The following is a 17,716-nucleotide window of genomic DNA, read 5'->3' on the forward strand; positions in this document are numbered from 1 at the left end:
GTTAAACCTTTGAGAACGACACTCTAAACGTTGTAACCGTGTTGAAACGTAAAGTGAAAAATAAGTTAGTCGTTTACTGAATCATCACTACAATTTTTCATGTTTGAATATAGCTAGCTATCAACTAGTGACGACTAAGCAGTAGGTAGACGACGCTTGCTTCTCTGACTACCCAATTGCGGTGACCTCGCACGGCGTGATCGAGTACTTTGGCGAGGTGGAAAGCGTCTGGAAACATAGTTGGGTGGAGCAACCGGCAACAAAAACCTTTCACGATAACCGAAGGAGCACGTTCGAAGGGGAAATATTTGTAGCCTCGTTCAGCGAGCAGTTAACAGGCAGGGATTCCGTCGGCTATTAATTTCGTGCGTACAGATTGGATAAGAGGGGGGGGGGGGAAGGCGGAGGGGAGGAGATATCGGTGGTGTCCAAGTTGGTCGCGAGGAAACGGTCTCCGGAGTCAAAGAGGGCACGCCCAAAAATGCCTCACTTTGCGAGAGGGAAATAAAAAAAGAGAATAGGAAGGGAATAGGCAATCGAAGTGGGTTTCGATCGCTACCCAAATCTTGACTCCTTCCTAAGGATTCGGATGGTGCATTGCAGTTTGATGCAAGGCAAGAGGATCTTACACAGTGTATGAAACCAAACCAACGTAGAGTTTCAGATGGAACATGCCACTGTCAACTACATGCAGCAGCGTATCCAGAATCTATGTCATTTCTACTGTATAGATACCTTTTTCTCAGCTTACACGCATCCAAACTGAGATGCAAACATCTACAAATGAGGCACCAAAATGCACAGAATTTATCAGAGAACATGCGACGGCATATCTTACTTCCTAAATATTGCTATTTTTTCCTAAAATTTGTTTTTAAATAATTAAAAAAAACAAAACAAAAGCAAAAAAAAAACAAAAACGGGTAAATATTCCTGACGTTAACGGCGCAAAAACTGATACCTACATTTGTTCATTTGCAACAATATCTCGCATTCTTTAAATGACTTTTATCAAAATTCGGCTGATTCCACATTCAAGTGTCCTGTTGATAAGTAAGTATGAGTCATCATGTGCGTTTAACAGAGGATAGTGTAATTACTTCCAATGTTGTGTTTAAAGAGGTCCTCTGACCTCAATTTGAACATGAACATTCCAATTAAATTTGTACATAAGACCCTGCCTTTTTTTTTATACATTTTAAAATTAGAAATGCGCTTATCCCTCTGAGGACCTGCATTGAAAAGAGCGGGGGAAGCCCGCTGGGAGCGGGCGCAGCAGGCTCGTATAATAATAATAATAGTAATTAACTCATTTATTGCTCTAGGAGTTTGAACTCCTTTGGAACATAGAATTTGTTAAAGTGGTGAGCAGTACAGTTAACATAGTAAACTGGAATTAACATAGTAAAACTGGAAAAGAATAATTTCTTTTTCTAACAGAAAAACGAACATTAAACATACCAAGAAATAAATAACAATACTTTAAAAAAGAAAATTTAGCTTAACAAATGAAACAAGAACTAGATTACTACTTCTAACACAACAATAGGTATTAATCACATCAATGAGCAGATAAATGATTATTAAATTTCAAAGGGATAGGGACACGGGGAGTCGGGGAGGGGGGCTAATGGATTGAGGGCTCTAGGGGAGCCCTTCAGGGATGCAACACACCGGGGCCGGGAACCAAGCCAGTGGCTTATACGCTCGATCCCCCGGGGAGGGGCTGGAGACGAAGGAAAAAAGGAAAGAGGCGCCGCCGCGATAGGAGCTCGTCGACGCCTCTCGGGTAGGATAGGTTCGGAAGGGATGGTACGGGGAAAAACACCTCAACGCTATAGAAGCGAAGAGTGCCCAACTAAATAGCAAAACCAGGCAAAGCCATTACTGCTCTAGCGATTTTGGAGGATAATTTTATGAGGAAGAATAATCAACGATAAAATCGTTAGATAATCAAATCTTTAGATCGTTAGACAGTGTATGAAACCGAATCAACGTAGAGTTTCAGTTGGAATATGCCACCGTCAACTACACGCAGCAGCGGATCCAGAATGGGGACACGGAGAATCAGGGGGGGCCTCTCCCCTTCCGATATATTACACAACTGAACAAAATTACCATTTTAAGTAGGGTAAGTTGGACTCTCCAGCCTCTCTCTGGATCCGCCACTGACTTCACGGGAATTTAGAGGCTGGAGGGATAGACAACTCAAAATGCTACACAAAGTACGGCAAGTAACGATGCGCGAGCGACCGCTCACTTAAAGGGCTCACTTGCACAGTAACGGCTCATTTCCATTGTGTCATCGTTGTGACCTCGAGTGTTGAATGAGTGTTTCATTTGAAGATCCAACAGTTCTCCGAATGCGGTCATTTTCACAATTTCATTTGTATAAACAGAATGACTCCCGTGATGCATCGCGTGAAGTAGTCACTCGGGTGAGGGCTATCCTCTCGCACCAGGGCCAAGATATAATACGCAAGTACAGAAGACCCCCGATATGTTGAATGAGAAATTATTTCGCGCAATATATTTCTAACTACTGATTTAGCTTACGATCTGAGCTGAATTTGTGCGCGCTTTGCAAAATTTTAAATTTCTCTGATTTTAAAATTCGCTGGGTCCAAGTTGAAGCCCCCAAATATCCCCCAAACCTGGCTACATTCTTGCTCGAAGGCAAGCATCCACGACCTAAGATCATCATCTTGCAGCATCCAATAGGGTGGTTTCCTATTATTTTTTTATTGCCTAAATCGAAAGGTTATTAGATTTTCGAATGACGATATCTGTTTTTCGTAATCAAACGAAAAGTGAAAAATTTCAAGCGCGCGAAAACGCGGATGCTTAGTAGGGATGATAGGAAAAGTCCGTGTGACGTATTTCTTGTTCCAGCTGTCGGCGTGTGAGATGACATTGGGGCGAGGCTTGAGCTCTAATACAATGAAGGCTGCTAGCAGGTAGCTGTGTGCCCTGCCAGCAGGTATCGCTTGGCTTAAATAAGGATTATTATTCCCCTATCAAAAGAAGGAAACTTTCCGAACTTGGGTAATTTTAATGTGTGATTATTAAGAGATGTTTCCCTGAGCTCTGTGCCTCATGCATGCATTGGCAATCTCAGACAATGTAAAACTCCTATCTACTCGTATAGAAACTGCGTTCCCGTGACGTCACGTGGAGTGGCATCGCATGGGTGCCAATCAGGCCTTTTTCAAATGTGGTTAAAATTGACCGTTGCCATTCGTCTGAACTGGGATTTCTAAAACCAAATAATATGTATATTATGAATACACTAATGGTGGGTAAGGAATCGCAATCAACGCATTTCGTTCTCTTTGATGAAGGAAACTACCCTATTCTCGAGGAGGAGGAGGAGGAAAGGAGCCCAGAGTGGTGAATGAGGGAAGGTGGCGTTAGTATGGTTGTCCCTCCAAATCGCACGCCCACTCACCTATTCGATTCCTCTGCGGCACACATCTCCAAGCTCCCATTCTCCTAATGAATTGGACCCGTCGTGTAATGGCCCTAATTAAGTGTGTGGGCGACGTTATTTCTCACAGGTTTATCTCCACAAACAGGATGGATGGGCCTCTTGGAATACGTCGGAGTAGGTGGAGCCAGCGGATCAAATCGGCACAGGCCAAGGGTGGAATTGAACTGGTCTCCCAAAGAAACAAAAAAGCGGATTAGAAGGAATAGACACACTAAACGGGCTTCTTTAAATAACTCACTCTGTAATGTTCCAGAAAACTTGTGTGTGAAAGAAATGTGGTTCCACCATGTGAAGCCTGAACACTTGATATATCATCGAAATGGATTTCAAACACGACCACAAGCATCAATAGGGTGACGAATATTTCTAGGGTTTGCAGCCAGGTTAATGCTTTTGTCCTTGAGGATGGGAGACAAGTCATCTCCCGAAACGTCGGCTTGTATAATAGCATTAACCTGGCTGCAAACCCTAGAAATATTCGTCAGAAGTAATCACCAGGAAAAATTAAAATCGTTTATTAATCGGGTAGTTTGATATTATTTTTTACTACCTAAATCGAAAGATTATTACTCCTGGAACACGTATTTCACGCTTTTAGATTTTCAAATGACGATATCTATTTTCGCGATTAAATGAAAAGTGATAATTTTCAAGCGCGCGAAAACGCGACGGGTAAGTATTAATGCTGAGAAAATCCCGTGTGACGTCATTCTGGTTCCCGCTGTCGCCGTGTGAGGTGACCTTGGGGCGAGGATATTCTGCGCCGCTGCGATACTGGCTGCTAGGAGGTAGCGCTTGGCTGAAATAAGGCTTGTTAATCCCGTATCAAACGAAGGAAACATTCCGACCTTAGGCAGTTTTAATAGGTGAATATTAAGACATGTCTCCCTGAGCTCTGTGCCTCATGCATGCATTGGTTATCTTAGACGATGTAAAACTCCTATCTACTCGTATAGAAACTAGGTCCCTGTGACGTCACGTTGAGTGGCATCGCATGGACGCCAATCTGGACTTTTTCAAATGCGGTTAAAATTGACCATTGCCATTCGTCTAAACTGGGATTTCTAAAGCCAAATAATTTGTATATTATGAATACACTACTGGTTGGTAACGAATAGCAATCAATTCCTTTCGTTTTCTTTGATGAAGGAAACTACCCTGTTGTCTCATCATCCCTTCCTCACGATACGATATGCTCATTGCAGTTTGACGCAAGGCAGGAGGATCGAATCTACACGATGCATAAAACGGAACCAACGTTAAGGCTCGAGTGGAGTATACCACCGTCAACTACATGGAAATTAGGAGATAAGGAAATATAGACAACCGTAAAAGCTATAAAAAATTTGACGCAAGGCAAGAGTATCAATTATACACAATGTATGCGCCCGAATCTACGTAGATTTTCGATTGGAATCTGGCACTTTCAACTGATTGGGAGTTTAGAGATTGGAGGAATAGGCAACAGCAAAAGCTGCCTACGCACATCTATCCAGCGGTAGCAGTGTTAACTACTCCATCACTCAGAAAAAGCTCAAGTTCATAATACATAGGTTAAACGGGATAAATTTGAATTATTCGTCAAAAATTATTCTTTGTTACCAAAAAAGTTAGCTCAACATACTCCCTTTAAGAAATTAGTAATAGAGTGTATTGCTGCCACCAAAAGGGTTTTGAGTCGCAAACATTGCAAATTAAGCGAAAAATCTGCAGAGAAAAAATCATTCACCTTGACCAGGATTTTTTCTCTGCTGATTTTTCGCACAATTTGTGCTTTTTGACTCCGTAAAGATATCACCGTGGCCGGTAGTAGATATTAAATGGCAAATGAAAATCTCTATCTCTATCTTCAACTAAAATACTAATTGGGTTCACTAGTCTTATTAATAAGTTGCGTAAATTAACCTCAAACTAAACCGGAAGGAAAATTTACATGATAGCCATGTCATGATGAAATTGGGTCGTAAATATTTTGGTCGTTAAATGTCTGGAGAATGCTGTGGTATCCCATTGTCAAGTGCCAATTATGTTATCTCACACCCGGGGGAAGATATACGTAAGATATATATATGATACGCAGGTAGACCCCTACTATGATGAACGAAAAAATCATTTTCCGCCAGCTTAACAATGGATTCAACTAGCAACTGATTCGAAAAACGATCTGAGCTGGTGCTGAGCGCGCTTTTGAAATTTTGAAATTTCATCGATTCAACAGAAATTAACCGACTGTAATTTTCGCGAGGAAATAACTCAATGAAAGATAATGAACATTGGATATCAGCGATTAATATCTTTATTATTTTTAATATTCTCACGAATTATTTAAATCCTCTTGCAAATTTACATTATAATTATAATTTGTTGAAATAAATCAGAAAATTAAACCATTTGAAATTGCTTCGATTCAGTTGTTACACTGCAATTTCTGCTTCAATTCTCAAAAGGATTTCATTTATTGCATTATACATTGTGGATCTGAATATAAGAAATTGAGCGATATCAAGATTTTATCTAAATCTAAAAAGAAGGGAAAATAATATTACAATATAAAAATAAATTTTCTCGACACCGTTTGGCAATACATTTCATGTAGCATCCTCAGTGGTGGTTGGGTACATCTTCGACTGAAGGTATCGGCCTCGAGTCTCGCCTGGGTAGTTTACCACTATCAAGGGCATGAATGTCAGTGATCATTTAATGTTATATGCTGTAGCCCTCCAGTGTAAAGGCCAGATAGTGCTGATTTCGGGCTGATGAATATAAATAAATAAACACTTTTTTGACCTCCTATAATGTATGATCTTAGGTTTTCCCGGCGTATCAGTTGCAGAAAAGTTTCTCGGGTTGTCCACCGGTTGATGTCGTCCATGTCTCCCGACGTTTCGATCCGCGACTTGCTGATCATCCTCAGGGGATCTTCTTCGGAACGTCGGGAGACATGGACGACATCAACCGGTGGAAAACCTGAGAAACTTTTCTGCAGCTCCTATGATGTTTTCGGCTCCGAATGCTGGAAAATAAATTAGGGATGGTCGGATAGGATACATCGGATCCAAAGTCGCAGAAGACATCGGATCTGGATCCGAAATTTTAAATAATAGCCTCGGTGAATGCAACGCCCCATAAGGGTGGAAAGAGCTCCTCTCTTCGAATGTGCCGTCGCATGCGATTCTTGTCCTACACATGAACCGTTTTGTTTGAAAGCTCTCGCAGAGGTTACGTAGCAGACTTTCAGGCGTGGAAAATAAAAAAAAGCAAATTACGACAGGCAGATAGTGTGACTCTTCCCAAGAGATTGAACAGTCATTGGGGGAATCTCAGCGTCGTAGGATAATAACCGCGTCAAAAGTAACTACGTCGCAGATTTCAGAAAACCACCCTAGGCCGTCCATCAGCCCGTGCCTCTGTTTTTTTTTCGTTCCTGAAATCACACAGTCTATAAAAATGATTTTTAATTTATAAAAATATTTTATTTTATATGTAAATCTAAAAAGCATTCCTTTGATTTTATGTACCTACACAGAATATATTTTTTTCGGGTTCTCCAGCCACGTCTGTCGTTTATGGTTGACAACAGTTTTGGGAGCCATCCTGCTTCCGTCTTCAGGTCGAAGGTGAGAAGTTTTCATTTTTTGCCGTCTTATATAGCACTGGCCGATCTCATCCTGAGCGTTGATTGGTCAGAACTCTGTTCCAAACGTTGCTGATTGGGTAGCCGTTGTCCCTGTTGATATGTTGTGTTTTTTTAATTTCAATTGCTTCCCTGATTTGCCTTGGGTAGTACCGACTCTCTATTGCCACTATCTTCGCTTTTTCGAATTCAATGTTATGGCCCGCCTCACTCCAAACATGCTCTGCAGTCATCGTGAACAACGCCGCGGAAACCTACGCACGAATTACACAGAATAAACTTGAATAACCAGTTCGGCTAATGGCAGGAGTTTGAAAATACATTTGGATCCGAAATATTCGATCCGAAAGATCCGACTCCGAAAATCAAGGATCCGATCCGAAAAAAAAATCCTGGATCCGTCCATCCCTAAAAAAAATATTAACGATTTCACCCGCGCACCGAAGATGACATAGCCCACGCATTCAATCGATACAAAACACATGCCCTTCTTCATATTTCCGATAAACAATCGACCGTATTATTAGTTAAAGCCAAAGGGCTTGTACCTCCTCTTTAGGAATCGACCGATTGATCAAGAAATATCGCTCGCATCACCTCGAGGCGGATAGGAGAATGAAAAAATTGACCTGGCGTGAGGAGACGACGAAAATAGAGCGCTAGAAAAAAGCGCGGTCTCCCGAAAAAAAAACTCAGCGCAGGTATCCACCTACTCTTCCAATAAAATATGAATCTGTTGGGGAATCTTCCGGAAAGAGCGAACAAATGACTTCACCGAGGGCGACAAGCCGGGACCGTAAGCGAGAATGTTTATGCATGGCTGAGGCGAAACGACCTCCGCGGGCACAAATGAGCCTCATAAATAACGAGGGAGAACAAAGCGAGGGGTTGGCAGGGCGGGGGAGGATAGGGGATGATCGGGGAGCGTGAGGGTTAAAAGGGATTCATCCCTTCCCCCAAACCAAAGACTGCTGCCGGGGAAAGACAATTCCGAGGCTCCCTCCCCCTTCGGTAGCCAGAGTCCTCCCTCTTAACCAGACTCTTTAGGAAGCTCTTGAGATTCACTCTATTTTTATTAAGGTGTTCTACGAATTAACCCTTAACCAGTCTGATAGACCACTGCGTTTTTGAAATTATTAATATTTTCAAAATGATATTTTTTGTATCCATAATCATCGTTAGCTTCATATTTTTGTATAATAAAGATATAACACTCTTAAAATAAAACTTTTATTATTATTTAATTCTTTGAATTTGCAAATTAATTCGATTAGCGGTCTGAGATACCTCACGTCATGCACGCAGAATGCTTCAAGAAAAGGAATAAACGAGAAAAATTCAATTGTTTCTATTTAGATAGGCATTCCACTTTAAAATTTAAGGTCTTATTTTGAAATATGGCAAGATATTGACACTTAAAAACGACAGTAATAACTCAAGTGTTTTTGACGCCAGTTTTTGAATCCTGTTATAAATGACTTCTTTTACCGAAAAATTGATGCGTATTGGTAACGTATAAAATATAGAGTTTGAAATAATTTAGCGGACAAATAAAAATTAGCCTAAGCAATAAAAATGACGTCGTCAAAATTGTATGAATATTTGATTTATTGCGGTATCCTAGACCGCACGCCACTGGTAGTGAAACAAATGTTTCACGTCACTGGTTAAGGGTTAAGATGGGAGCTTGCTAGCCTATTGCGTAGAGAATTTGGATGTTGATCAATCGATCCCGGGTGAAGACTTCGGGCATCATGGATCGGACCGGGTGGCGTAATTATTTTAAATTTCAACACACTGCGGATAAGGAAGCAAGCATCACTAGAAAGCTATACCTTTTACCGATAGTAAAAGATAATTATTCGGATGAGTGACCGCTCCCTGAAAAGATGGTTGACCATCCCAAACTCCGGAGGAAGAGACCTTTCCCTCTCCGGCTCGCCCTAATGAGTCCACAATACCGTATTAATTATTATTATGTAATATTTATTATATTATTACAGTATACTACCGATTAAGGTAGGTTTCCATGGAGTACTATAGAAGTGATCTGGGAGCCTCCCTTTCCTTGCAGCGCTGTCTTCTTCATTTTACTGTAAGGCCTACTCCATTTCAATCTATCTAAAAATCCTATTCTTTCCCCACAGTCGTTTCCCTAACATTCTACCCTCTAACACCATTTTCAACATCCCCTCCCCGCGAAGTACTCCCTCAATCCATACATTCTGTCTCCTCCGTACCTCATCTAAAAGCTGCCTCTCCTCGCCAACCATTTCCAGCACTTCGTCGTTCCTTTTCCTCTCCGTCCATTTCACCCTCTCCATTCTTCTCCATACCCACTTCTGAATGCCTCCAATCTTCTCTCGTCTTCTTTCCTCAGTGTCCACGTTTCCGCACCGTAGAGCGCTACACTCCAGATCAAACTCTTCACTAACCTTTTCTTTAAACTCTTACGTAACGATCCTCTCAGAAGCTCCTTCCTTTTCATGAACGCCTCCTTTCATAAAATAAAAGCAAGTACATCAGTATCTTATGAATGCGTCGTGTTGTGACTCGGAAATATAATAATTAATAGGAAGCTTTCGTCAGAAATAATGGGAAAAAAACCGATGCTGCATGTGCACAGAATGTTTTCGCACAGAAATAAAATTATCAACGAAAATCGTGAAAATAATTGTGAATAATAGGCTTCTGTAAAATAAAAAGTAGAAATAAATTGTGAAAAAAGTACCACATGCGAGGCTCGATCCTGGAATATTGACAGTGGAGTAGAGCACCATAGCCACGGGACCATGACAAGATATGTTAAAATAAAGTTCTGAAAGGGAATTCAAAGCCAAGTGAATTGACACCGACATATCCTCGCGCCACTACTGTCGGCGTCAAAATGATGTGCCGCTGTACTTTGAAAATTTATATCTGGACTTGCATAATCCATGTGCATGCCATAATAATGAATAATTCGTCATTTTCAAAGAAATTTTATTTTTTATTCTAATTTATTTTTTGTTTTATGAGAAATTCAAAAATATAGACACGCGAGTGCAATAAATGACTCCGCGCACCATAAAATTAACCGTTTAGTCAACTTCATGAACTTTGTAACTCAATCTAGGAAAAACTTCTACGTCTACAGCATTCATCTTCCACAGTGAGTTGCAAACATTAATGTAGATTAATAATATAGCTTTTGCGTATTTTTAGAACGCATATTGTGTTGTCAAATAACGAAAATTTATAAATGCGGAGTGTTCGTACTTGTAGAGTTGATAACTCCTGCGATCCTTGATGCGAGCTGTTTTCGGGGTATGTGGAAATTTTAACCACTGAATCATATATCGGGCCAATCGCGTTGTGGATCCTCTCATATCTGATATCTCCGGGCCATTGGGACAAGATTCCAGGGCGGCCTTCACCCAGAGAGGCTGTATATTAGGAGTGAATGGGGGAGCAACCTCCCTTCAGACCCACGTACTCCGCCAAACACCCCCTCTTCCACCCGCCTCCGTCCCATTACATCCAACCCTGGCGTCCGCTGCTTCCCTCGTTATCTCTGCCGAACGTCTCAATCTATCGAGAGCCGGAGGAGGAGGACGCCCCTCCGGCACGGATTGTCAATGAGAGGATGGTGTAAGTCCCTTGCGATCGCTCATCTCTCCAGGGCACGTTCCGACCCTTATGGAGAGGCTCCAGCGCATAATGAAAAACCACTCCATTGATAACAAGCCCAGGCTTAACCCATTATTCCCCAGCGTTGCGTTAACGCAACATTATTGAATCCTAATTCTCAGAACAATTTTCTACTTCAGAATAATTTTTTCTTCGATTTACTGACTTTTTAAAGTATCTCTAGCCTTAATTTCGTCATTTTCACCAACATTTTCATTAATATAATTGTATTTTTATGACTGCTGGGGTTTGGCATAAAAATCAATGCGCACATACGAGACACCCTAGGGAAAGTAACATACCCCAGCATGTCCGTTAAGGCAGCATTTCCTCAGAAGGAATACTGATAACTCCCGGCGAAGATGTCGAGTGTACAAATCAAGAAAAAAAATAAAAGATGTAACCAAAGTTTTAAAAAATAACTTTTTTGTATTTATTTACCGGAGTTTTACCAGTGTTGCGTATACGCAGAATTATAAAAATCATAGCATATGATGAAAGTATTTTTATTCCAAAATTCCATCTTAATTAGACCAAAATAAATCGGAAAATGCGATAAAACCGAAGTTATAAACCTTGATTACAGTCCGGGTAATAATGGGTTAAGTATCTTATGATCTCCACCTGTATTAACCTTAAGCCGGAATGACACGACCATTATTTCCATCCCTGGGAGTCAAAGCTCCAGTGATTGGTTTTCGGTGACCAAACGAGTGATCGCTCGACCCATCATTTTCTGAATCACTCAGTCAACCGCCATCCATTTTTTCCTTCGATTAACTCGTCACTTTCCATCTTTAAAACTGTCATTCAATCAACACTAGAACTGCCGATGGAGTCATTTTTGACTCCTTGAAGTTTTTATTTCTCTGCTCTGACTAATATTTTACGAATTTCGGCCTGATATTTAGTGTATTTTATTAATTTTTGACGTATGGTAAGGCTTTGCGATAAAAATAGTTTTAGAAAAAAGTACGCGTTTTTCAAAATTTACCGTTGACTATCAAAGAGAGGAGGTACCAACTGTAATAAAAATATTTTTTATTTTTTTATTATCTTCCCTTGTTTCTATGTAGCCTACGTAATATTTTTATCATGTAAACATGATAATAAAATATGGTGATAAGTTTATGTTTACTATTTTATCCAATTCCTCAGTGATAATCCCATTAAAACAATATAACATGCAAGAAAACAGAATTTCAAAGCAATACTGTCGAACATCGCGTTTTAAAATATATCAATTTTTTATTAAAACCACGACTGAAATATTGAAATTATAAACAAAAATGATAAACTAAAGCAACATATCAATAAAAGCAGATATAAACTGCAAAAATAAACAAATATAAGGTAGAAGTCAAAATGACATCATTCGGTAGTTCTAGGAGGGGTGTCAAGACTTGGGGGGGTTCTAGGAGGGGTGTATTCCTAGCGCTAAAAGACACATGTGACGTTACCATCGCTATTAGAGGCCGTGTATTATGATTGGCTGAAAGGCAGTAGAGGCGATTGTTTCAATGACGGTTAAAGGACCGTGGCTTGTGATGGGAGCAGGGATGGGATTTTCATTCCCGAAGTCATCGTGGAAAATGATTGCGTAAAATTTCGCGAGGATGGCATAATTTTTAAGGGGCCAAAAAAGGCAGATTGGGAGATGGACGTGCTTCCTCTTAAATATAAGCCGTGTGACAGTTATCTCACTGTTTTACTGAATGTATACAGAGAATGCAAAATCTAGAAACGTAGAATGAAATAAACTTACGATTTTAGATGAGGGGTCTCCAATTTACTAGGCCACGTGGGCCACATTCCAAGTTGCGAATCGCCCCGCGGGCCGGATAGCCAATTTGCCGATGACTGAGGTATTCGATACCTACGTCCACTGAAGAATCCGGTGGCGTATTTCTTATTTACGAACAATTGAAAGCGACTTTGACGTGCATGAGAGCGCTGCAATGCTCCTAGCGGCGTCTCACAGAGTTAAACGAGCGAGAATCGCGCGCTACTTGAAACGGGTGCGAGGGCCGGATGAAAGCCCTCCGCGGGCCGGATTTTGGAGACCCCTGGCTTGGATCATACTGTAAAGAATAGTTGCTGAAACACTTAGAAGCTTACTTTTTTTCTTTCCTAAGTACATACATCATACCTTATTTATTTTCAAAATCAACTGGTGGCATATCGTGATTTATTTACCGATAGCATCATCTGATTTTAATTCATTATATGGGGTAAAGTGCGGAGCCCAACGGGTGAAGTATTTGGTTACTTAACAAATAGTCCTGGTAATCCCCGTTGGTCGCCCCGAAACATAGCCTCCAAGGGGTCAGCATTTACCATGAACTTGTGAAATTCGATTAATAACTTTGTTCGCGCGATACTGTAACGTCATTATCACTGTCTTAGTGATACATTACCCATAATTATGGATGGTATTCGATTTCAGCACTAACCATTAAATGGAAAATGTATCTTGTGCGATACACCATCGACCAGACAAACACGAAAAATCTCCACATATTTCTATGCACTTCGGGCAATGTATATCGGCAGAAACAAGTGTTATAAAGACATAGTTATCCACCGCCATCTGTTGAAGTGTCACCGAACTGCTCATCTTAAGGCTGGAAGGCGATACTCGGTGGAACTTGGTGACAGGAAACATAATGAAGATACACTTTTGTATGCTCCACAGGAGTTTTAATAACTCCTGTGGAACATACAAAAGTGTATCAATATGTTTCCCCGAACTACATTGCTGTTTATTAGTTTCTAAATGGCAGTGATTAAATCTCGTGAACCATTGGCAACATTGTTTTTTAAGAGCATACGGAATTCCATACCATTCTGACTTACGTTTATCATGAAGTCTCTTTTGAATTTCTTTTCACCAATTCAAATAAATTATTTAGCAAAACTTGGCTATGTATATCAGGAGAGTCGTTGCATTATTTAATACTTGATCAACTATTGCAAATATACTATTATGTACTGTCGCTTATGTAATCCTTATTATTTCTAGATTTAAAAGTATATTTTCTCCTTATAAATTGAATTATTGAACATTTGAGGGTTAATAAAATGGTTTCTTAATTAGATTACCAAAATAATAGACAAGTGTGACGTTTAAGTGGCATATCTATGCGATAGGTAATGAGTGACCCGAGGAAAAAATCTACCTCTCTTCACAGCAACTTGCTCCATTTCTAAGAACGTTAGGAATCGCACTGGAATGATTGCTTCAAAACCATTAATCAGCAAAGCGGACTGCAAAGGTTAGACTGGATATATGGGATATTGTGAGCGGAAGATTTAGAGCGGCCCTCGTTAAATACAGGAGAGCGAGTCTCCACCCACGCACACCTTCTGTCTGGCGCCATCGATGCGAAAAACGGTGTTGCAGAAAGAAACGCGAATTCTTCAGCAACGATACATTTAAAAATCCATTCCACGGTTTGAATTGCCCACGTTCAGTCCGACAGCTCCAGGTGCGTACCGCTAACTTTTTGTAAAAAAATAACAATGTTATTATGCATTATTTATTGCTGAAGTTATTGACAGCCATAAGCTTGAGTTTTAAAAATTTCGTATGGTGCCATAAAAAGCAGACATTAACTGCGACTATTTCAGAAATACAAGGTTTAAAAATGGTTTCCGTGCAATACAAAATTTCAGAATTGACACAGAATTTTCTGAAAATTTCAGGCGTGGACGATAACTAATTGAAATAAATATGAAAAAAATTATTTTATTTCCTATCGGCGATATGACAACCTTCTACCTTGAGAGAAGTGGTTGAATTGGTGAAATTGCAAACTTGTGCTCGCAATTCAATGTCTTCACATGGGAACTAATATTTTTTTTAACTGTAATTAATGCTTTTTTTGAGATAGAATGCAGCCATGCATAAATCTTCTCATTAATGCCGACGACTATTGGAATCAAAGGTGGCCATTAATTAAATTATATTCTCGGTTATTGCGGAGTAGAAAACCTCAATCCTTGCGCGTCTGATGAATAAATCGGGTGATTCCACATCAAATCGCATAAGGAAAGACCATTTTTGCCCCCGCGCTAACTTTGAATTTGATTTGAAACTAATTCTGAGGATGTACCTGACTAGCTTCTTCTACATTTCCTTTTGACGACATTCTCTTTAATTTGAATCATACGACCATTTTTTCCTCTGAGTGATATCACCAACATTAACTTTTTAGGGTCCAATAGAGTGATTGCTCCACTTATCTTTTAATGAATAACTCGGTCGTTACCACCGTCCCATTTCCCAACCATTTTTCCTCTCGATATGTGCTGGCGTGCTCCATGTTAAGAAATGTAATTCCATTCGAAGCCAAAGGTGGTGTTACAAACACTGCTAAAGGCCGAGCGTTCTGATTTGGTGAAAGTAAGTGCTGCCGATGGTTTCAGCGACGGGAAAACTGATCACCCGAGAGACAGAAGAATGGTTGGGACATCCCATCCCTGGGACCACGAAGATTACCGAAGAGGATCCTCAAGTAGGCCTCTAAATGTGTTGTCACCGACCGCGCATTTGAATGGGTTTACAAAAGTCGCCACTCGCGTCGCTGGCGGACAAATTGATCCCAGTTTCACGGGAAAATAAGGTATAATAATGGGTGTTAAACTGAAATTTATGTATATAATGATGTGATTTGTCAAATTCATAACTTTATAATGCTATTCCTCGCAATTACAAGCATTATGATGAAAAATTTTGAAAAAAGTGAATTGCGTTATACTCATCACAGCGCCGCGGATATTTTTGAAACCAGATTAAAATGCGACCGAAGTGGCAACAGAGATCAGCCTTCTATGGGATGGTATTGGGCCTCCTCCATGCAGTCCCTTGCCTGGGGCAATCGCGAAAATGATCGTCTGTAACGTCATTTTTCCGCCATTTTCAGAGCGATCACTGGAGTTATCGCTCGAGAAATATGGAAAGAATGATCATGCGATTAAAGGTCTATTTTATAGTGAAATTAGGAATCACTTCTCCTTGTTGCTTCCTCTCTCCCTCTTGAAACTCCCACTGCCTTCAAATTATCCTCCAAATCCTTTGGCTACCTATTCCGTGGTCTACCTCTTCCTTTCACCCCTACCATCTTGCTATTATGAATGGGGTGGTTTCCTATATTTTTTATAGCCTAAATAGAAAGATTATTACTCCTGGAGTAGGTATTTCACGCTTTTAGATTTTCTAATGGAGATATGTATTTTTCGCGATTAAATGAAAAGTGAAAATTTCCAAGCGCGCGAAAACGCGGCGGCTAGGTATGAATGCTGGGGAAACTCCGTGTTACGTCGTTATGGTTCCCGCTGCCGCAAGTGAGGTGACCTTGGGGCGAGACTTCGAGCGCTGATACGACGCAGGATGCTAGCAGAAAGCAGAGTACCCTGCTAGCTGGTAGCGCTTGGCTTAATTATGGATTATTAATACCGTATCAAACAAAGAAAACTTTCCGACCTTAGCCAGTTTAAATACGTGATTATTAAGACATGTTTCCCTGAGCTCTGTGCCTCATGCATGCATTGGTAATCTCAGACGATGTAAAACTTCGGTCTACTCGTATAGAAACTAGGTCCCTGTGACGTCACGTGGGGTGGATTCTCATGGGCGCCTATCTGGCCTTTTTCAAATGAGGTTAAAATTGACCGCTGCCATTCGTCTCAACTGGGATTTCTAAAACCAAATAATTTGTATATTATGAATACACTAATGCTGGGTAAGGAATCGCAATCAATGCATTTCGTTTTCTTTGATGAAGGAAACTACCCTATTGGCATGGACTTTCCGTCATTTCCCGCCCTATGCCCATAGCGCAACCATGCCATGTAGACCACTTGCTGCAAGCAAACCGCCCCCGTGACCCCGCCGCGTCCGATCGCCGCGACATCAGCGCCCGACTTCGCGCCTCGTAATTCCTCCCACGCGCCGCAGGGCGGCGGCACCCTTCGCGGAAATGGCCCGCGCGCGCGAACGGAATGCCAGATGAGGCCAATGGCGGCGGCTACCTGTCCCCCTTCAACTTCTCCTTCGGCAAAAACCCCAGCCAGCACTTAAGCCGACTGCGACGAAGGAGGGAGAAGTCCACATTGAAGTGGAGCGGAGGAGGAGGGTTACTTTACAGTATCTACTTCATTTGAATGATGTGCGTTAGCCATTAACTGCTGGCTTGGTTTTTTTAGACATTAGTACTGTCGTGGGGACATACCAGATTCCCAAGTTATGTATTTAATGTCTTCATAACTACTGATGTTTTGTCAAAACCGCCATGCATTTTTGAAAGTTTATTTTGTTTTCAACAAGTGTAGATTATTAGATTTTGGCATTTTCAATATTTAATATTTTTTCAAATTTTTAGAAAAAAACTTGCATTCAGTAGCGTAGCCAGGAATTTCGTTCAGGGGGGAAAATGTTTGAAAAACAGGGTACTAATTAATGGGTTTTTAGCTAATTTTAACACTTTTCATAATCGAAAACACTCTATTTGTCAAAGAAATAGTTAGTAAATTCATGATTTTTCAATATTTTGTTTCCTTTTATGAAGGAAAATAATTGTGTATTTATATTTCAGGGGTGAGGGGGTCAGGACCCCCTCGACCTCCCCCCTGGCTACGCCACTGCTTGCATTTTATGTGAAAACTTAAAATCATATTTAATTGTCTCTTCATTCGGGTCCTGGGGACTAATAATTCAGCTTTTATAAGAAAATACAAAATTAAGTAAGTAATTTACACCACTTCACTTCACAATGGTAATTACTTCAATGCCAAAAACGAGGTATCTATAACGCAACTGATGGCGTGGGGACATACGGAGTCCCTACATCACTTTGCACAATGTTTACACTTCACAATGGTGAAATAGACTGACAATAACCAGTTTGGTGGGAGAGGGGGGT

This window comes from Ischnura elegans, chromosome 7 (assembly GCF_921293095.1).
Source record: "Ischnura elegans chromosome 7, ioIscEleg1.1, whole genome shotgun sequence".
In the NCBI taxonomy this organism is placed as follows: Eukaryota; Metazoa; Arthropoda; class Insecta; order Odonata; family Coenagrionidae; genus Ischnura; species Ischnura elegans.